This window comes from Vigna radiata, chromosome 4 (genome assembly GCF_000741045.1).
Source record: "Vigna radiata var. radiata cultivar VC1973A chromosome 4, Vradiata_ver6, whole genome shotgun sequence".
Taxonomy (NCBI): Eukaryota; Viridiplantae; Streptophyta; class Magnoliopsida; order Fabales; family Fabaceae; genus Vigna; species Vigna radiata.
This window is the reverse complement of record NC_028354.1, coordinates 4,005,587-4,022,089: the sequence shown is the minus strand read 5'-3', so window position 1 is coordinate 4,022,089 and position 16,503 is coordinate 4,005,587.

The following is a 16,503-nucleotide window of genomic DNA, read 5'->3' as shown; positions in this document are numbered from 1 at the left end:
TACCGAATGAGTTAAACGATAAAGGCCTTAAGCACAGATGATAACCCAACAATAATCAATCAAAACATATGGAGACCATATAAATAATCAAAGGATTCNATAAGAGAGAGTATCAAAAGATTACATTGTTTCCCCCAACAACAATAGGGTTTAGTTCACCATAGTCATGGTGAAACTAGATGGAAAATGGAAAAAGAATGGAAAAACAAACCCTAGAAAAGATGAAAAGGAGCCTAAGCATCCAAGAGATCCTCTTCAGAGAGCAAAATTAGGTCTGACCGTTCTCCCCTGTCAAAAGAATGATTCTGAATTCGCAATAGGGGTATATATAGGTGAGGAGCGTGTCAGAAATTGGGCCCAAGTCTAGCGAGCCACCGCCGAGCGGTTTAAGTGTGCCGCCCGGCGGTTTGCCACAAATCGCCCTACCGCCCGGCGACAATCGCCACCGCCGGCGGTTTGCCTTAGGTGCGCCCAGCGTCAACCGCCAAGCCTTCTCCTCGTCCTGGACCGATGAGCGCCAAGCTTGTTATTGAGTTCTTTGTCTGACACTTAAGCGCCATCACTAAGGGCTAATCCAAGTACCGCCGCCACAACTGAGCGGCATTTCTACCGCTGAGCGGCATTTCTACCACTAAGCGCCAGAGTTTGCTGTTGAGTCACTATCTCGTGCCTGGGCGCCATCGCTGAGCGCCATTCTCAGTGTCGCACCTACCGTTGAGTGCCAATTCTAGCGCTGAGCGTTGACTACTTGGGCTTGGGCTAATTTCCACTATTTTTTATAAACTAATTAAGGGTTTGGACGACCTAGAGGGTCTATCTTTTGACAGAAAGAGACGCAGAAACACTCCTTTCACCCCTTGGAGGCGGATTTTGGATGCAGAAGCTCCAACCTACAACTTTTAGGGTTCTATGTTTCATTATTTTCATTATTTTCATCTAATTTCACCATGTATATGGTCAACTAAACCTCCATTGCTTTTGGGGGAACGATATAATCCTTTGAAACTCTTATGTATTGAATTGATGTTTAATATATATGTTTTACTTCATTAATTGTTAGGGTTTTTCCTCTACACTCTATGCATGCTTTGTTTAACCCATTCAATTGCATGATCATTGATTTTGTCGATATGGACACATATGGGGAAATCTAGAACTAGGGAATTTCTCCCAAGAGCAATATTACCTAAACATAGGGATAGGAGGATTGGTTGCCTTTAAGCTACTGTGCAAATGTAATGCATAATTAGTTGCTACGGATACAAGACATTGTGAACTAGTAATTAAAAGTACGCTTTCTTCACCGAGACATTGGGTTTAAAGTAAATTAGAAAATGGCATTAACATTAATGAAGGAGTTGAATTCATAAATACATGAGTGTGGATAGGATAAGTCGGAAACCCCAACAACATAATCATTCAATATTTTATACACTATTCACCTGCGCATTCTTTTGGTCAATTGATCAACACTTGCATTCATATTTACTTTTTGCATTATAAACACAATGATTTTCGTTTTCAAGTCTTAAATAATCAACAAATCACATGACTGTCTAGGCCAATGAGTCTCTAGGGAAAACGATACATGGTCTTACCATTTATATTACTTGATACGATTCGGTACACTTGTCGGGGACTCGTGGTTTAACTATTCTATGTGTGTGATTATTGATTAACTTCGACTTGATTTTTTTTTGTTCTAATAATTTCTTTCTAGGGTTTGATTTTCTTGTGTATGCAGGATACAATTCGTACTAGGAGCAAGAAAAATTCAGAATCTCTCTTGAAGGATTGAGTGAAACTAGAAGGAGAAGGAGAAACATAACATCTAAAGAATTTTTTCCTTATCAGGAAAGACTTTTACAACCCTCACCACAAGAATCCGACCAGAGTATTGAAGAAATGGCTGCAGAGAACAATGGTAGACACACTCTGGCGGATCACACCATTGTTGTTAGCCCTCATCACTATAATAGCATTGCAAGGTCGAGGGTCAATGCTGCAAACATGGAGGTGAAACCAATGTTGATACAATTGGTGAAGAGCAACCAATTCAATGGACTATCTCATGAAAGTTCATATGAACATCTGACCACATTCAATGAGATTTGCAACATTGTGAATATCAATGGTGTGTCGGATGAAGCTATAAAGCTTAATTTGTTTCCTTTCTCATTGGGTGGCAATGCTAAGCTATGGTTGAATTCTTTCCCGGAGGATAGCTTTACTGACTAGGAAGTTGTGGTGTCAAAGTTTCTAAACAAGTACTTCCTATAGTTTAAAATCAACAAGGGTAAGCAAGAAATTTCTTCTTTTAGGAAAGGCATGGAAGAAACTCTAGGTCAAGCATGGGACAGATACAAAACCCTACTACAGAAGACACCTATGCATGGCTTTGATGAAGCATCAATAGTCCTTTTGTTCCTTAGAGGTCTTGGATCTCAAACGAAACTAATGCTAGATGCCTCAGTTGGAGGTAATATCAAGTGCAAGACTCCAGAGGAAGCCTTTGAACTGATTGACAATATGGCTACTAATGATAACGAGATGCACAGTGAAAGAGGAGCTTCACTTCAACAAAAGAGAGTTCTACAATTACAACCTTAAGATGCCTTGCTTGCACATAAGAAGATCATAACTCAACAGTTGGAGAATTTGACAAAGACACTCGCTCAGTTGCCGAAGGAGCTGAAGAAAGTTTCACAGGTTCAACAACAACTCTGTGAATTATGTGGTGCTGATCATATCAATGGTCAATATGCTTATCTAGAGGAGGCCCAAGAGTAAGTCAATTACATGGGCAATCAATTCCAATACCACCAAGGTAATTTCAACCAAGGGTGGAAACCTCACCCTAGCATGGGTCAAAGGCAGAATGAAGAAGCTGGACAAGCAGGACAATTCAATAGACCACAACAACAACCACCATTATGGCAACATGTATCTGCTTTGAATGACAAAACTACAAATTGGAAGAGATGTTCCAACAATTTATGCAGGTGACTACCTTTACTAATAAGAGCGTTGAAGCTGCCATCAGAAATTTGGAGATGCAGGTTGGCCAGCTGGCCAAAAGGATGAAGGAGAAAGCAGAAAAACAATTTGAGTCTAACACTGAGGTTAACCCCAAGGAAGAATGTAAAGTTATAGTGAGTATAGTTGATGAGGGAGTGGAATAGAAAAAAGAGAGAGTTGAGTTAGAGAAGAAGAGAGGAGAGAAAAATAGAGAAAATAGAAAAGATTCTTCCGAAGGAGAGTGAAAATAATGATAAAGAGAAACAATTGAGCTGTTTTAGAGAAATAATGATAATGATAAAGTTCCTTTGACTAATGTATTGCAACAGGTTCCTATGTATGCAAGAGTTTTAAAAAGATTCCTAACAAAGGAGAGATATGTAGATGAGGAGACTATTGTGTTGGAAAACAGGTTGGCTTCTTTCTTCACCAAGAGGGGGGGGGGGGTGAATTGATGTAGTTTCAAAAACAAGTTCTTTTCGCAATCTTGTAATCAAAGTTTAAATCTTTTTAAACTTTCTTAAAATGCAAGCAATCAGAATATGTATGCAGCGGAAAATACGTAGTTGACTGCGTAAAAAATAAAGTCAACTGTAATGTAAAAGATAAGGGATATAGGAATGCAAACACAAGTTTTTATATTGGTTCGGCCAACAATGTCTACATCCAGTGTCCTTCCAACCAAGGAAGCAAATGCACTATAATGGTTGCAGTTTTTACAACAAGGAATTTATAGAAGACCTCCACGTCAAAAATATAAATCTCCTCTCTAACCCACAACCAAAATATAGCTGGAGAACAAAACCAGACTTGCAGTAAGAATCCCCTCTTCTGCAATCTGAAACACCACTTTGAACAATCATCAAAGTGCACTATCCCCTGCAATCAGCAGGTCAAAAACCAGCAGTCTTCACGGATGCCAAGCCGCACAATCAATTCCAGCAGTCTTCACAGGATTCCAAGCCTTCACGATCAATCACCTTCTTGTGCAGATATTGATCAAACAATGAATGCGCTATATAATCTCCTCTTTGAATCTCTTTCAAGAAAGATCACCACTGTCTTCTTGGAGAATTCTTGGAGCTAAGAGAAATCTTAAACAAAATTGAAATTGTCAGTTCATCAAAAGTCTTCTAACTGATTCGTGATCAATCTATTTATTGATTTCTGTTAGTCAGATGATTTCTCAGTCGAATACGCTACTAATTCAATCGACTGGATTGACAGTTATAACAGAACAATCAACATAGTAGCTTTTAGTCAATAAAAAACAATTCACATTTAATACAGTTGACTAAGGCACCAATGCTCAACTAACTTTCAAAAATATAGCCGTTAGAGTGCAAGAGCATAACAGAATTTCAAATCAGACAACAGAAACAGTCGAATGCGTAGCACACATATTCGACTAGCAATAGGTAAACCATTTTGAAATTCTTTTCTTCTAAAAATAACACAGCATTGATTCTCAAAATCTATACAAAGATTTTAGCATGGTCGAATCCATTAATAATGTAGTCGACTGTACTATCACTTTGTCGCACAAGAATAAGTTCATAAAAGTGCTCGTGATTTTCAGCTTTAAAACATGTGCAGTAAAACATATGAAATGATGCATAACACATAGCACATAAAGCATGTAAACACGTTCCAGATATATATCAATCAATCAACACAGGAACATATAACACAATACATAAACATGTTCAACACATATTACAATTAATCAGCATAAGAACATGTAATGCAACAACAACATGTGCTTGTTATTAAGCAATGTGTTGTCATCATCAAAAACTAGATTGATATAGAAATATTGTTGTCAATAATCTAAACATATTGATGAATAGGGTACTTGTAGTATGGCTTTGAAGAAGAAATGTCCTCCAAAAGTGAAGGATCTAGGAAGTTTTACCATTCCTTGCGTCATTGGGAATGTGAAAATAGGGAAAACCTTAATTGATTTAGGGTCAAGCATTAATTTGATGCCCTTATCTGTGCTTAAGAAGATTGGTGGTCTTAAAGTAAAGCCGACAAAGGTTTCTTTGCTAATGGCGGACAGATCACCTAAGAAACCCTATGGTGTGGCGGAGGATATTGTGATTCGAGTTGAGAAACTTGAATTCCTAGTTGACTTTGTGGTTATAAAAATGGAGGAGGACAAGGAGATCCCAATTATTCTTGGAAGGTTGTTCATGAAAACGACTAAAGTAATCATCAATGTGGATGATGGGTTGATAGTGCTTAAAGACCAAGAAGAGGAAGTGATCTTTGATGTCTTCAATAATAAGTAGATTCAAGTAAACAAGACTAGTCATAAAGCTGCATGTGAGGATGCACCAATGACTAGCCTTAAAGCTTTTAAGCCAGTCAACAAAGGTAAGAATTGTTTCTTATTTCAAGTTAAGGAAGAAGATAAAGATGACAAAGGAAGGACAATTCACTATGACTTGGAGGATGCACAATTCAAACTTGGCACCCCCTGTGGGATTCAAGAAGAAGTTGTGGGTCATGAAAGATTTCAAAGAGAATGGAGTGATAGAGATTGAAGCTCCATAATCTAGACGAGTCAAAATGGTGGATCGGAAGCAGTTGATGAGTTGGTGTGAGAAACACCAACACTATAGATGGAACTTGAGCTTTATTGGGTCAAGCTAATAACGTTAAAAAAACGCTTGCTAGGAGGCACCCTAGTGATTTAAAAACATTGATTTCATTAATTTTTTTTTTATTTTGGTGATGTAATTTTTAAATACTTTTGAACATTGTTTTATTCGGTTATGAGTCTGCTAAGGCATATCATCTACTGATGGATGCTAGATGATTGAGTATCTACTGAACGATACTAAGAAGGTATACCTACTAACAAGTGATGGTAAGAAGGTTTGCACCTACTGATGGGTGTTGGTGGATTTTGGGTCTAATTGGGATGTTAAACAAGCGCTACTTGGGAGGTAGCCCAGTTGATTGAATTTATCTTTGTTTGTTTGTTTTAATGTTGTTCAAATTGCATCATAGGGGTGTGATTGTTGAATGTTTAAGTGGTGTGAGAGACTATGTGCATTGATTAAGTGAGAGTGTGTGGAGTGAGTGGAAAATATATGAGATTTGAAAAATTGATAGTGGAAGTTGAGAGGCATTGGTGATGGACGCTTAGGGAAAGCTAGGAAGAAGGAGAATTAGTACTACGCATGTCGCTCAGCGCCAATCTAGCATTGAGTGCAAGTCCTGAAGATTTTCTTTTTGGGTTTTTAAAAGTTGGGTTCAGCGTGGGTTGGCCCATTAAGCATTTTTAAAACCCTAGGGCGCGTCTAACCCGCCACTTTCAGCCTCCATTCTTCCTAAACACTCTCAAGAACCATCCAAAGGATTCTCTCCACTTTCCCCTTCATCCCTCTTCACCAAAACCCTTTTTCCATCTATTTTTGCACCAATTCTCCATCCAAAGTTTGGGGTTTTGTGAGAGCACTGTTGTTAGGGGTTGATTTCTTCACATTCACAGAGCATTTTTCACACATTGAGCATCTCCACCAAGTAAGTACATGAACTTTACATTCTAGGGTTTTGAAAGCATGATTTTAAATGAAATTGGTTGTCTAAGAATGATTCTTGAGGGATTTTGATGTTTATGCATGACTGGATGAAATAATTACTGTTTGAACCGATTAAAATATTTGATTGAGGACTGGAATTGTAAAAAAATGCATGAGGGTAGTGTTTAAAGGCCAGTTAGGGTCATTGTGAAGAAAAATACTAAATGTCGCTCAACACCAGTTACCGTTGAGTGCGATTTCTGTAGAAATTGGATTTGTGTGTTGTTTGGATGTTTATGGTTGCAGGTGACACCGAGGGCCCTTGTTTGGAGGTTGTTTTGTGATTTACTAATGCTTGACAATACTTCTTGTGGTCTTGTAAATTGTATTTGATGTAGGGATGACCTCCTCATTAGGGAAGATAATCAAGACTGTGGGAAACAAGAGGAAGGAACCAGAATGTCCTTATTCCAACAAATTCCTCTCTAGGAAGCATGAACAACACTTCTCAATAGTCCAAGACCGAAGGCTCTTGATGGACCGCAAAGCGGGGTGGATACTAGACTTGGCTCCACAATTTGGAGAGGTGCTAAAAAGCAGGAATTGGAGAAGGTAGTTGCTTACCCTACTCTAGCCAACATAGCAATGGTGAAGGAATTCTACACCAACGTAAGGCCTTTTGGCAACACTCACACTGTGGACTACATGAGCTTTGTTAGAGGAAAGATCATTCGGTATGATCTTGATTCTATTAATAGGTTCCTACATACTGAGTGGATTGGTGTACAATGTCAATTTGCATTGAACATGGAAGAGGGAGCAGACTTTGATGATACGGAGAGGGTACTGTGTGTGCCTGGAGGGAATTTTTAGAGGAACATTAATGATGCTACTGTGCATATTAGGAGAGCTGATTAGATGCCCTTGACGAAGTATTGGTTGACATTTACTCATGCTAACATCCAGCAATGTTCTCATGTGTCTGATATTACTGTCAGTAGGGCCCTTTTCCTGTATTGTGTGCTCAAAGGTTTGAACATTAACATTGGACAGGTCATAGCAAATGAGATTCAGACTTGTGCCAGTACTGTAAATAACAAGGCACCCTTGGGGCATCCATCTTTGATCACACACCTTTGTGAGTTAGCTGAGGTTAACACTTCCATACTACTGATGGAACGACGAAGGAAGGCGATTGATGAGGCCTATTATAGACAATATTGCGGGGAGATGAGGCAACCCATCTAGTGCCACCACGCCGCCCTAGAAGGAGAGGACCACCACCAGAACAGATGCCACCTCAGGATGTAAAGCCTTTTTAGATGAGAGACATGTATATGTCTCTGATGGAGGTTAGGCTACAGTCTATACACAAAGGGCAGGTGGCCATTGCGAAGATGATCATAGGGATGTATGATACACCCTGTGGACGACGGTGGACTATGGACGAGTTCAACACTATAGTGGCATGGCCAGAGGAGCAGGCATAGGCCAGTGGAGCTGGAGCAGCTGAAGCTCCAATTATGGAGGAGGATGATGAGGACGATGATTTTGAAGATGCTGAAGAAGGAGATGAGGCAGAAGATGAAGAGGAGGAAGACTCTGACGATAGCATGGGTTGAGGAGCTGAGATAACATCTACTGATGGATGCTATCATCACTAGAGTTGGATTTTTCTTATCTTTTGTTTTTCATTATTGAACTTATTTGCTTTTGTTGGTAGTATAAGTTTGATGTACTCGGTTTGAAACTATATTTTATGTGATGGTTTGATATTGATTTGCATGAGATGGGTATTGCTTGATGATGCTTGGATATTGATTGATGTTGAGATTGTGCACTATATGTTGATATACAGGTGGTTGTTCATAAACTATGTGAACATATACATGATGTTGTGATTGTGATTATGATGTTAAGCAGGATGTGTATCTGAAATATCTGGAATGTTGAATGAGCCTATATGTGAGGTTTTGAACTTCAGAGTATTTGTTGTGAATGATTGCTATCTTCTTGAAAGCATGAATGGTTTTGCCCATGTTTCTATGATTGAATGAATTGCATGCTTGTGTCATATGATCAAGGCTATTTTTTATTAGCCCTTTCTTAGCCAATGAATGATTTTCACCCAAATGCAAAAGAGCACAATGTGTCCTACCCTTTTTGAACCTTAAGCCTCATACAGAATATGAAAACCCTTTTTGAAAATCTCTACCTTGAGTTAGGTTGAGAATATTTGTATGTCATTGTTAAAGGTTCAAGTTTGGGATTGTTGGGAACTTTGAAAAAGAAAGATAAACATTGAGCTAAGTGTTGAGCAATCATGAAAAGAAAAGAAAATAGAATGCAAAGAAAGAAATGCTCAATGCAAAAAGGGGAAAGTTGGGAATGAGTGAGATTGGTTTGTTTAAAGAGAGAGTGTGCTTGAATGATCAATTTTTGAATGACTCTCTTAACTCAAGGATTTTGTGATCTAGAAAAACCAATTTTTTTTTCTTAGCCCAGCCATGTGACAAGCCATGAAAAGTCCTTGTGATGAAATGTGTGTGTGAGTATGTTTGAAATTGGTAAATGAAAGGCAATTTTGTTTTGTGACATTTGGATAGTAGAGGGATGGAGTGACCTCTAGAAACACCTGTGTGATTGAGTGAAACACTTTATCTGGTGAGGAATTATTCCATGAATACATGATTACATTTGTGCTTAGTTAATTGATCATTCATTATATGATTATGTGAACACCATGATGAGTTATTTTTAATCAAGGCATGTGTGCATCTTGACTGAATTCTGTTTGATGAGCTGATTTGACTAATTACTTGTCTTGAAAGAAGAGTTTTGGAATGTTTTAAACCATTGTATTGATTGGTGGAACACTGACTTACGTCTTGTTTGCTTGACGACAAGCAAAGTTCTAAGTTTGGGGTTGTGATAACGGTTGAAATACCATTATTTTTATACTTAATTTTAATACTAAAAACACCCTTTATGACTTAGAAACTAGCTTGGATATATCCTTTTGCTTCAGTTGAGAGAATAAGAGAATTGAAGGTGGTATTATTGGTTTTATGCTTGGTTTTCCTTGTTTTGGCAGACACTAAGATGAATTAGATCAAAGAAGTTGAAGTAGCAAGTAGTTGGACTCAGGAAAAGCAGAGAAATAGCACAAATGAAGAATCGCAGCCACCGCTCAACGTCATTTTCACTGTTGAGCGCCAAGCTTGTTGTTGAGTTCTTTTTCTAACGCTTAAGCGCCATCACTGAGGGCTAATCCAAATACTACAGCCATCGTTGAGTGGTATTTCTACCGTTGAGCGCTAATTCTAGCGTTGAACGCTAACTACGTGGGCCTGGGCCAGTTTCTACTAGTTTTTTTATAAACTATATAAGGGTTTAGACGACCTAGAGGGTTTATCTTTTGACAGAAAGAGGCGTAGAAACACTCCTTTCACCCCTTGGAGGCCGATTTTGGATGCGGAAGCTCCAATCTATGCTTCATTCTTTTCATTATTTTCATCTAGTTTCACCATGTCTATGGTGAACTAAACCTCCATTGTTGTTAGAGAAACGATGTAATCCTTTGAAACTCTCATGTATTGAATTGATGTTTAATATATATGCTTTACTTCATTAATTGTTAGGGTTTTTCCTCTACACTCTATGCATGCTTTATTTAACTCATTTAATTTCATGATCATTGATTTTGTCGATATGGACACAAACGGGGAAATCTAGAACTGGGAAAATTCTCCCAAGAGCAATATTACCTAGACATAGGGATAGGAAGATTGGTTTCCTTTAAGCTTATATGCGAATGTAATGTGTAATTAGTTGCTAGGGATACAAGACATTGTGAACTAGTAATTAAGAGTAGGCTTTCTTCATCGAGACATCGAGTTTAAAGTAAATTAGAAAATGGCATTAACATTAATGAAGGAGTTGAATTCGTAAATACATGAGAGTGGATAGGATAAGTCGGAAACCCCAACAACATATTCATTCCATATTTTGTGCATCATTTGCCTGCGCATTCTTTTGGTCAATTGATCAACACTTGCATTCATAATTACTTTTTGCATTATAAACACAATGATTTTCATTCTCAAGTCTTAAATAATCAACAAATCACATGACTGTCTAGGCCAATGAGTCTCTAGGGAAAACGATACTTGGTCTTACCATTTATATTACTTGATACGATTCGGTACACTTGCCGAAGTCTTAACATTTGACAAACTTGATTGTGAATGGTTTGAAACTGATTGTGATAAATGTAAGAGGTGTGCTCTAAACTTGAAATTCTCCGAAACAATGATTAACAAAAGTAATAAATTAGCCATTAATGTAACTGCATTGTGGTTGGTGTTTAGACTACATTAGCCATTGGTGTATATCTGCAACATCATTGCGGTTGCTATTGTGAATGCATTAGCCAGATTTGTCCACAATTTTTAGGCATTAAAACCACAAGTTTAAACCTCAGTCTTGTGATGCTTTTTACCTTTAATTTATTTTTTCATTGGGTTTTGTACAGGGCCGAAATTGGGTGATAGGAGCATAGAATATGTTCATAATTTAGTTATATTTAGGAGAGGGTTGTAATGAGAACTGAGGAAGAAGTGATATTGAGATGCATTTCAAAAAAGAGTCATTGGTGTTAACCTTTTAGGTTTAGTAATCTTAGCAGATTCTCCCAAGTTTTTAGTAAAGTAAACCATGCATGGACCTAAGGTTGCAATATTCGTACCAATACTCCCACCACATGAATTAGTTCCTTTTTTTTCAATTGTTTCTAGTTCTTGTGCTTTCATTACCACTTACAAGTGTAAATCTTTTAATAATATGTTATTTTTATTATTCCAATGTAACGATATTTTCTTCCCAGCTATAAATAAACATCCATCTCTATGAAAGTAGTGTTCATATGAAAAGAGTGCACAAAACTTCTTCTATCTCGTATGGAAAAAAACATTTAATCAAAGCTTGTCTAAATAATTAGAGTAGAATGAATTCTTCTTGCAGTTGAATTTGTTTTTACTTTCTCAATTTGGTTTTGTGTCTATAGTATGTCTCTGGGTAATGCCAAAATAAAAGCATGTCTCTAGATAGTGTATAATAACTACAACAACCCAGAACCTAAAGTAGTACGTATAAATAGCTAAAAGTGGTAAGAATGAAAAGTGTGTTGGAGAACAGGTAGGCTTCGTTTTTACACCAAGAGTGTGGGTGAATTGGTGATGTTTCAAAAACAAAATCTTTTCACAATCTTTTATCAAAAGTACAAAGCTTTATAAACTTTCTTGAAATGCAAGTAATGAAAATTTATATGCAGTGGAAAAACGTAGTTGACTGCGTGAAAAGTAAAGTCGACTGGAATTAAAGGGTGCAGGGATAGAGAAAATCAAACGCTGATTTTTATACTAGTTCGGCCAACAATGCCTACATCTAGTGTCCTTCCAACCCAGGAAGAAAATGCACTATAATGGTTGCGGTTTTTACAATAAGGAATTTATAGAAGACCTCACATCAAAAATATAAATCTCCTCTCTAACCCAAAACCAAAATATAGTTGCAATAACAAAAACCAGACTTGCAGCAAGAATCCCCTCTCCTGGAATCTGAACACCACGTCGAACAATCCTCAACGTGAAACCCTGTATCACAACAGGTCCACTTCCAGTAGTCTTCACAGGATGCCAAGCCTCAACAAGTGCAACAGTCTTCAAAGGATGCCAAGCCTGAAGTGATCAACCCAGAAGCACCTTCTTTGTGCAGTATTTGATCAAACAATGAGTGTGCAAGCTATCTCCCTTTGAACTCCTTCAAGAAATATCACCACAGTCTTCTTGGAGAATTCTTGGAGTTATTATCACAGAGAATTCAATCTAAAACAAGAATGAAAATGTTAGATCCTCAAAAGTCTCTAAACAACTCGTGTTCAGCCAATTTATAGTTTTCTGTCTATCAGATTGTTTCTCAGTTGAATAGGCTACTAATTCAGTCGACTGTATTATTACAGATATAATAGACAGTCAACATAGTAGCTCTCAGTCAACCAAAATCAACACACATTTAGTACAGTTGACCAAGTCATCAATGCTCAACTAACTTTTAAAAATATAGTCGTTGGAGCGCAAGAGCATAACAAAATTCCAAATCAGATCAAAAGCACAGTCGAATGTAAACTAGACAAAGTCGACTGACACATGTAAAAACACTTTGAAATTCTTTTCAACTCAAAACATCACAGAGCACTGATTCTCAAAATCTGTACAAAGATTTTAGCATAGTCGAATCCATTAATAATGTAGTCGATTGTATTATAACTTTGTCACACAGTTATAAGTTCATGAAAGTGCTTGTGGTTTTTCACTTTAAGAAATGTGCAGTAAAAGATTTGTAATAAAGCATTTCACATTGCACATAAGCATGTAAGCATGTTCCACAAGTATATCAAACAATCAACATAGGAACATACAACACAGTACATCAAACATATTCAGCAGATATAACAATCAATTCAGCATAAGAACGTGTAATGCAGCAACATGTGTATTATTATTAAGCAAAGTGTTGTCATCATAAAAAACTATAGTGATATAAAGTTTGTGTTGTCAACAATCTCAACAAAGTGTATTAAAGTACCAATTGAAACTGTAAAATAACTACCTAGACAACTTTTATAACATAAAAGAAAGATTAAAATGAAGTCACAATTCGAAAATAAGAAGAAAATCAAAATATAACTATTAAGTTCCAAAAATTATACAAGAATAGGGTGAAATTGCTAAGAATGGAAATGTTCATTGTGTTTTAGAGACCAAAAACTATCTACAAAAGTTATAATGGAGTAGAAGTAACAAAGAATTGAGTGAAGAAGTGATTCCTAAGACAACTTTTAAAAATCACTACTCAAACCTTAAAAATTGTAACTAAAATGCTAAAAATTTGCAAAGTGCAACTAGCCTAAGAAACTATCCTAACTAGTTTAGAAGGGTAACACCTAGCTGATAAAAAGCTCACACTACAAAAACTACCTAATGCTAAAAATATGACAACCTAAAACCTAAAGTAGTAAGTAGAATAGGTTAAAAGTGCTAAGAATGAAAATTTTATTAAAGTACTAATTGAAACTGTAAAATAACTATCTAGATAACTTTTAAAACATAAAAGAAAGATAAAATTGAAGTCACAATTTCAAAATAAGAAGAAAATCAAAATTTGACTATTAAACACCTAAAATTACACTAGAAAGGATGAAATTGATAAGAATGAAAATGTCCATTCTGTTTTAGAGACCTAAAACTATCTAAACATGTTCTAATGGACTAGAAATAACAAAGAATTGAGTGAAGAAGTGATTCCTAAGACATCTAAAACTCACTACTCAAACCTCAAAATTTGGCACTTAAAACCTAAAAAAGTGTACTAAATATGTGAGGTACTCGAAATGCACCTAAAGTAACCTAAGAATGTGTAATATTCATATCCTAACAAGTTTAAACTAGTTAAATGAAGGTAAGAAACATGTGAAATTGGTTGAAGTACCTAAAACTCAAAATTGGACTACTTAAGACCTATAAAAGTGTACTAAATAGGTGAGAAGTTGGGAATTCACCTAAATTTTCCAAAGAATGTGTGTTCTACACATCCTAACAAGTTTAAATTTGCTAAATGAAGTTAAGAAATATGTCAAATTATATAGTGTATATAAATATCAAAGTTTGGGTACTTGAAACCTATAAAAGTGAACTAAATAGGTGACAAATTGAGAATTCACCTAAATTAACCTAAGAATGTGTTTTCTACACATCCTAACAAGTTTAAAGTTAGTAAACGAACCTAAGTTACATGTCAAATTATATCAAGTAGCTAAATCTCAAAGTTTGGGTACTTGAAACCTAAAAAAGTGAACTAAATATGTAAAAAATTGGGAATTCACCTAAATAAACCTAAGAATGTGTATTATACACATCCTAACAAGTTTAAAGTTGTTAAATGATGTTAAGAAACATGTCAAATTATATCAAGTAGCTAAATCTCAAAGTTTGGGTACTTGAAACCTAAAAAAGAGAACAAAATAGGTGAGAAATTGGGAATACACCTAAATTAACCAAAGAATGTATATTTTGCACATCCTAACAAGTTTAAACTAGTGAAATGAAGGTAAGAAACATGTGAAATTGGATGAAGTACCTAAAACTCAAAATTGAACTACTTAATACCTAAAAACGTGTACTAAAGAGGTGAGATATTGGCAATTCACCTAAAGTAACTTAAGAATGGGTATTGTACACATCCTAACAACTTTAAAGTTGTTAAATGAAGTTAAGAAACATGTGAACTTAGACCAAGTACCTAAAACTCAAAATTGGACTAATTAAGACCTAAAAGTGTGAGCTAAATAGGTGAGAAATTGGGAATTCACCTAAATTAACCTAAGAATGTGTATTCTACACATCCTAACAAGTTTAAAGTTGTTAAATGATGTTGAGAAAGATGTCAAATTAGATCAAGTACCTAAAACTCAAAATTGGACTAGTTAAGACCTAAAAAAGTGTACTAAATAGGTGAGAAATTGGTAATTCACCTAAATGAGCCTAAGAATGTGTTTTCTACACATCCTAACAAGTTTAAAGTTGTTAAATGAAGCTAAGAAACATGTCAAATTATATCAAGTAGCTAAATCTCAAAGTTTGGGTACTTGAAACCTAAAAAGGTGTACTAAATAGGTAAGAAATTGACAATTCACCTAAACTAGACTAAGAATAACTAATGTTAATATTCTAACAAGTCTAAAGATATGAAATGACGCTACGAAGCTACTCAAACTCGAACAGCTACCTAAACCTCAAAGTTTGAGTAGTTAGAACCTAAAAAAGTGTACTAAAAGGGTGAGAAAGTGACAATTTACCTAAAGTAAACTAAAAATAACTAATCTTAATATCTTAACAATTATAAAGTAGTGAAACAAAGATAGGAAACTACTCAAAAGCAAACAAGTACCTAAAACTCAAAGTTTGAGTATTTAGAACCTAAAAAAGTGTACTAAAAGGGTGAGAAAGTGGCAATTCACCTAAAGTAGACTAACAATAACTAATCTTAATATCTTAATAAGTCTAAAGTAGTGAAATGAAGCTAGGAAAGTGGTCAAAAGTAAATAATTACCTAAAACTCAAAGTTTGAGTAGTTAGAACCCAAAAAAGTGTACTTAAAGGGTGAGAAATTTCCATTTGACCTAAAGTAGACTAATTATAACTAATGTTAACATCCTAACAAGTCTAAAGTAGTGAAATGAAGCTAGGACAGTAGTCAAAAACAAAGAATTACCTAAAACTCAAAGTTATTATGTTGTGAATTAAAGACTGTTGGTCTATGTATTCAAAACATTATAGCATTATAGGCCTTTAAGAGAAGGTCGTCTAATGAATAAGAATCAATTAGATGATCATGTGATTGTATTGGTTTATCTTAAAAACTTGGGTTACGTCTATTTGTTCTTTAAGAAATTATTAAAATGTTTCATTAATCAAACATTGATTATAAAGTGGGTGCACAAACCACTAGCTATCATGCTTACAAAAAACATTATTGACTATTCCGTTTTAATCTTCCTCTACGATTAAGAATTCAATATTTTTAACTATGATTGCTAGTTATAAATAACAATGAACAAGGTGTATACCTAAGGAATAATTTTTGTAAAAGGATTTACAATGGTATAATTTCATAAAGTGAAGAATATTACAGTGGTATAATATATTCTCATATAATTTTTTCTAAGAATGTAAAATTGTAGTTTTGTGTTAAAATGTCACTAGTGCAAAAATGCTGATTAACGTCGGTTATTTTGGGCTTTTAACGTCTATTAAACAACCGACGTCATTACCAGTGACGTCAATGGGACGTCAGACATCCATTCAACAGACCTCTATAATGACGTCAGTTAGTG